The sequence below is a fragment of the Arachis ipaensis genome, chromosome B7 (genome assembly GCF_059453495.1).
Source record: "Arachis ipaensis isolate K30076 ecotype BB chromosome B7, ASM5945349v1, whole genome shotgun sequence".
NCBI classification, from domain to species: Eukaryota; Viridiplantae; Streptophyta; class Magnoliopsida; order Fabales; family Fabaceae; genus Arachis; species Arachis ipaensis.
The window spans coordinates 30,185,358-30,191,357 of record NC_142442.1 but is presented as its reverse complement, the minus strand read 5'-3'; positions in this window follow the sequence as shown (position 1 = coordinate 30,191,357).

Genomic DNA, 6,000 nt, shown 5'->3' with positions numbered 1-6,000 from the left:
GAACTCATTGAAATGGTTACAAATAACCAGTTCATGTACACTTCTGAAAGAAATCCTGTGAATAATGGGATGACTCAGAAGAAAGGAGTTCTAGAGGTTGATACTCTGAATGCCATATTGGCTCAGAATAAAATATTGACTCAGAAAGTCAATATGCTTTCTCAGAGTCTAACTGGAATGCAAGCTGCATCCAGCAGTACTAAAGAAGCCTCCTCTGAAGGGGAAGCTTATGACCCTGAGAATCCTAGAATGGAAGAAGTGAATTACATGGGAGAATCCTATGGAAACACTTACAATCCTTCATGGAGGAATCATCCTAATGTCTCATGGAAGGATCAACAGAAGCCTCAACAAGGCTTCAATAATAATAATGGTGGAAGAAATACGTTTGGCAATAGCAAACCTTTTCCATCATCTTCTCAGCAACAGACAGAGAATTCTAAGCAGAGCCTCTCTGACTTAGCAACCATAATCTCTGATCTAAGTAAGACCACTCACAGTTTCATAACTGAAACAAGGTCCTCCATTAGAAATTTAGAGGCACAACTGAGTCAGCTGAGTAAAAGAGTTACTGAACTCCTTCTAAGTACTCTCCCAAGCAATACAAAAGAGAATCCAAAAAGATAGTACAAGGCCATCAACACGTCCAACATGGCTGAACCTATAGAAGAGAGAAAGGCAGTAATTTCCAGTGAGGAAGACCTCAATGGACGTCTACTGACCACTAAGGAGTTCCCTAATGAAGAACCAAATGAATCTGAGACTCATACAGAGACTATAGAGATTCCACTGAACTTACTATTATCATTCATGAGCTCTAATGAGTATTCTTCCTCTGAAGAGGATGAAGATATTGTTGAAGAGTAAGTTGCTCAATATCTTGGAGCAATCATGAAGCTGAATACCAAGCTATTTGGTAATGAGACTTGGGAGGATGAACCTCCATTGCTCATCAATGAACTGAATGCTTGGGCTCAACAGAAATTACCTCAGAAGAAACCGAATCCCAGAAAGTTCTTAATACTTTGTACCATAGGTACCATGACCTTTGAGAAGGCTCTGTGTGACCTGGGGTCAGGAATAAACCTCATGCCACTCTCTGTAATGGAGAAACTAGGGATCTTTGAGGTACAAGCTACAAGATTCTCACTAGAATTGGCAGACAAATCAAGAAAACAGGCTTATAGACTTGTAGAGGATGTCTTAGTGAAAGTTGAAGGCCTTTACATCCCTGCTGACTTCATAATCCTAGACACTGGGAAGGATGAAGATGAATCCATCATCCTTGGAAGACCCTTCCTAGCCACAGTAAAAGTTGTGATTGATGTGGACAAAGGAGAGTTAGTCCTTCAATTGAATGAGGACTACCTTGTGTTTAAGGCTCAAGGATCTTCTTCTGTAACCATGGAGAGGAAGCATGAAAAGCTTCTCTCAATACAGAGTCAAACAGAGCCCCCACACTCAACTTCTAAGTTTGGTGTTGGGAGGCCACCATTAAGCTCTAAATCTCTGTGAGGCTCTCTAAGAGCTCATTGTCAAGCTATTAACACTAAAGAAGCGCTTATTGGGAGGCAACCCAATGTTATTTAACATTATATTTATTTGTTTTCCATTATTATTTTATGTTTCCTTTAGGTTGATGATCATGTGAAGTCATAAAAACAACTACAGAATTAAAGCGGAATAAAAAATAGCATAAAAAATAATACACCCTGGAGGACAGGCTTACTGGCGTTTAAACGCTAGTAAGGATAGCAAAATGGGCGTTTAATGCCCAGTCTGGCAGCATTCTGGGCGTTAAACGCCAGAATGGGCATCATTCTGGGCGTTTAACACCAGAAAAGGGTGTCTGGCATCTGGCTGGCGTTAAATGCCATAATAGGCAGACAGATTGGCGTTTAACGCCAGAAAAGGGTGTCTGGCTGGCGTTAAATGCCAGAAAGGGGCAGTAGACTGGCATTTAATGCCAGGAAAGGTAGCAGAGCTGGCGTTAAACACCAGAGTTGTCACACAGTGGGCGTTTAAATGCCAGAATGGTGTAGGGAGCAGAATTCATTGACACCTCAGGATCTGTGGACTCCACAGGATCTCCACCTACCCCACCTTTCTTCTCTCCTCTTCACACCTTTCCATAACACTCTTCCCCAAATACCCTTGACCAATCCAATCAATACCTCTTCCCCAAACACCATTCACCTATCAAATCCTACACTCTTCTCCATACTCTCTTCACCACTCACATCCATCCATCATAAAATCCCACCTACCACACCATTCAAATTCAAACCATTTCCCTCCCAAACCCACCTTTTCTTAACCGAATTCTCTCTCTCTCTTACCCTATAAATACCCCCTCCTTACCACCTTTAATTCCACACATCTTACACACTTAAAATCCTTTGGCCGAATCCACTCATCCCCTCCATCTCCTCCATTTCTTCTTCTTCTCCTCATTTCTTTCTTCTTTTGCTTGAGGACGAGCAAACATTTTAAGTTTGGTGTGGAAAAAGCTCTGCTTTTTATTTTTCCATAACCTCTAATGGCACCTAAGGCCGGAGAAACCTCTAGAAAGAGGAAAGAGAAGGCAATTGCTTCCACATCCGAGTCATGGAAGATGGAGAGATTCATCTCAAAGGTCCATCAAGACCACTTCTATGAAGTTGTGGCCAAGAAAAAAGTGATCCCCGAGGTCCCTTTTATGCTTAAAAAGAGTGAATATCCAGAGATCCGACGTGGGATTCAAAAAAGAGGTTGGGAAACTCTCACCAACCCCATCCAACAAGTCGGGATCTTAATGGTTCAAGAGTTCTATGCTAATGCATAGATCACTAAGAACCATGATCAAAGTGTGAACCCAAACCCAAAGAATTGGCTCACAATGGTTCGGGAGAAATACTTGGATTTCAGTCCGAAAACTGTAAGGTTGGCATTCAACTTGCCAATCATGAGAGGAGATCCTCATCCTTTCACTAGAAGAGTCAACTTTGATCAAAGATTGGACCAAGTCCTCATAGACATCTATGTGGAAGAAGCTCAATAGAAGAGAGACTCAAGAGGCAAGCCGGTTCAATTGAGAAGGCCTGACCTCAAACCCGTGGCTAGGGGATGGTTGGAGTTCATCCAACGCTCTATCATTCCTACTAGGAACTGGTCTGAAGTTACTGTGGACCAGGCTATCATGATCCATAGTATCATTATTGGAGAGGAAGTAGAAGTTCATGAGATCATATCTCTAGAACTATACAAAGTAGCTGACAAGCCTTCCACTTTGGCAAGGTTAGCCTTCCCTCATCTCATCTGTCACCTATGCAATTCAGCTGGAGTTGTCATAGAAGAAGACACCCTCATTGAAGAAGACAAGCCCATCACTAAAAAGAGGATGGAGCAAACAAGAGAGCCCACTCATAGACCTCAACAAGAGCATGAGGAAATTCCTCATCATGAAATTCCTGAGATGCCTCAAGGGATGCACTTTTCTCTACACAACTATTGGGAGCAACTCAACACTTCTTTAGAAGATTTGAGTTCTAACATGGAGCAACTAAGAGTGGAGCACCAAGAGCACTCCATCATCCTCCATGAAATTAGAGAGGACCAAAAGGCCATGAGACAGGAGCAACAAAGGCAAGAAAGAGACATAGAGGAGCTAAAGCACTCGATAGGATCTTCAAGAGGAAGAACTAGCCACCGTCACTAAGGTGGACCCGTTCTTTAATTTTTTTGTTCTTATTTTTCTGTTTTTTTATTTTTATGCTTATTGTTTTATCCATGTGTGTGTCTTTATTACATGATCATTAGTATTTAGTGTCTATGTCTTAAAGCTATGAATGTCCTATGAATCCTTCACCTTTCTTAAAATGAAAAATGTTTTCAAAAAAAGAAAAAGAAGTACATGAATTTCAAAATTTATCTTGAAATTAGCTTAATTATTTTGATGTGGTGGCAATACTTTTTGTTTTCTAAATGAATGATTGAACAGTGCATATTTTTATAGTGAAGTTTATGAATGTTAAAATTGTTGGCTCTTGAAAGAATAATAAAAAAAGAGAAATGTTATTGATAATCTGAAAAATCATAAAATTGATTCTTGAAGCAAGAAAAAGCAGTGAAAAGCAAAGCTTGCGAAAAAAAAGAAAAAAAAGCAAGCAGAAAAAGTCAATGACCCTTTAAACCAAAAGGCAAGGGTAAAAAGGATCCAAGGCTTTGAGCATTAATGGATAGGAGGGCCCAAAGGAATAAAATCCTGGCCTAAGCGGCTAAATCAAGCTGTCCCTAACCATGTGCTTGTGGCGTGAAGGTGTCAAGTGAAAATCTTGAGACTGAGCAGTTAAAGTTGTGGTCCAAAGCAAAAAGAGTGTGCTTAAGAGCTCTGGGCACCTCTAACTGGGGACTCTAGCAAAGCTGAGTCACAATCCGAAAAGGTTCACCCAGTTATGTGTTTGTGGCATTTATGTATTCGGTGGTAATACTGGAAAACAAAATGCTTAGGGTCACGGCCAAGACTCATAAAGTAGTTGTGTTCAAGAATCAACATACTGAATTAGGAGAATCAATAACACTATCTGAATTCTGAGTTCCTATGGATGCCAATCATTCTGAACTTCAAAGGATAAAGTGAGATGCCAAAATTGTTCAGAAGCAAAAAGCCACAAGTCCCGCTCATCTGATTGAGACTAATCTTCATTGATAATTTTGGGATTTATTGTATTCTCTCTTCTTTTTATCCTATTTTGTTTTTAGTTGCTTGGGGACAAGCAACAATCTAAGTTTGGTGTTGTGATGAGCAAATAATTTATACCCTTTTTGGCATTGTTTTTACATAGTTTTTAGTATGTTTTAGTTACTTTTTATTATATTTTTATTAGTTTTCATTCAAAAATCATATTTCTGGACTTTACTATGAGTTTTGGTGTTTTTCTGTGATTTCAGGTATTTTCTGGCTGAAATTGAGGGACCTGAGCAAAAATCTGATTCAGAGGCTGAAAAAGGACTGCAGATGCTATTGGATTCTGACCCTCCTGCACGCGAAGTGGATTTTCTGGAGCTACAGAAGCCTAATTGCGCGCTCTTAATTGCGTTGGAAAGTAGACATCTTGGGCTTTCCAGCAATATATAATAGTCCATACTTTGCCCGAGATTTGATGGCCCAAACTGGCGTTCAAATGTCCACCAAAGATTTCTGGCGTAAAACGCCAAAACTGGCCCCAAAACTGGCGTAAAACACCCAAACTGGCACCCAAGCTGGCATTTAACTTCAAGAACAGCCTATGCACGTGAAAGTTTCAATGCTCAGCCGAAGCACACACCAAGGGGGCCCCGGAAGTGGATTTCTGCACTATCTGCACTTAGTTACTCATTCTCTGTAAACCCTAGTAACTAGTTTAGCATAAAAACTACTTTTGGCGATATTTAATCAGATGTAACGTGTGATCCTTGGAACCTCTTTGGGAGGCTGGCCTCACGGCCATGCCGAGACCTTCTTTCACTTATGTATTTTCTACGGTGGAGTTTCTACACCCCATAGATTAAGGTGTGGAGTTCTGCTGTTCTTCATGAGTTAATGCAAGTACTGTTGTTTTTCTTTCAATTCACGCCTACTTCTTCTCCAAGATATACTCTTGTACTTAATTCAGTTAAGTCAGAATGAAGGGGTGACCCGTGACAATCACCCACTATCTTCGTTACTCGCTTTGCCAAGAGTATATTCTCTTGGGTATTCAACGTAGTCATTGGACGACAGCCGAAGTATATTCTCTTGGGTATCTAATACACGGACCGAGTCCGTGAGATTAGTATCTTCGTGGTATAGGCTAGAACCATTGGTAGCATTCCTGAGATCCGGAAAGTCTAAATCTTGTCTGTGGTATTCCGAGTAGGATCTGGGACGGGATGACTGTGAAGAGCTTCAAACCTGTGAATGTTGGGCGCAGTGACAGTGTGCAAAAGGATAAGGGTCCTATTCTGACGCTAGTGGGAACCGACAGATGATTAGCCGTGCGG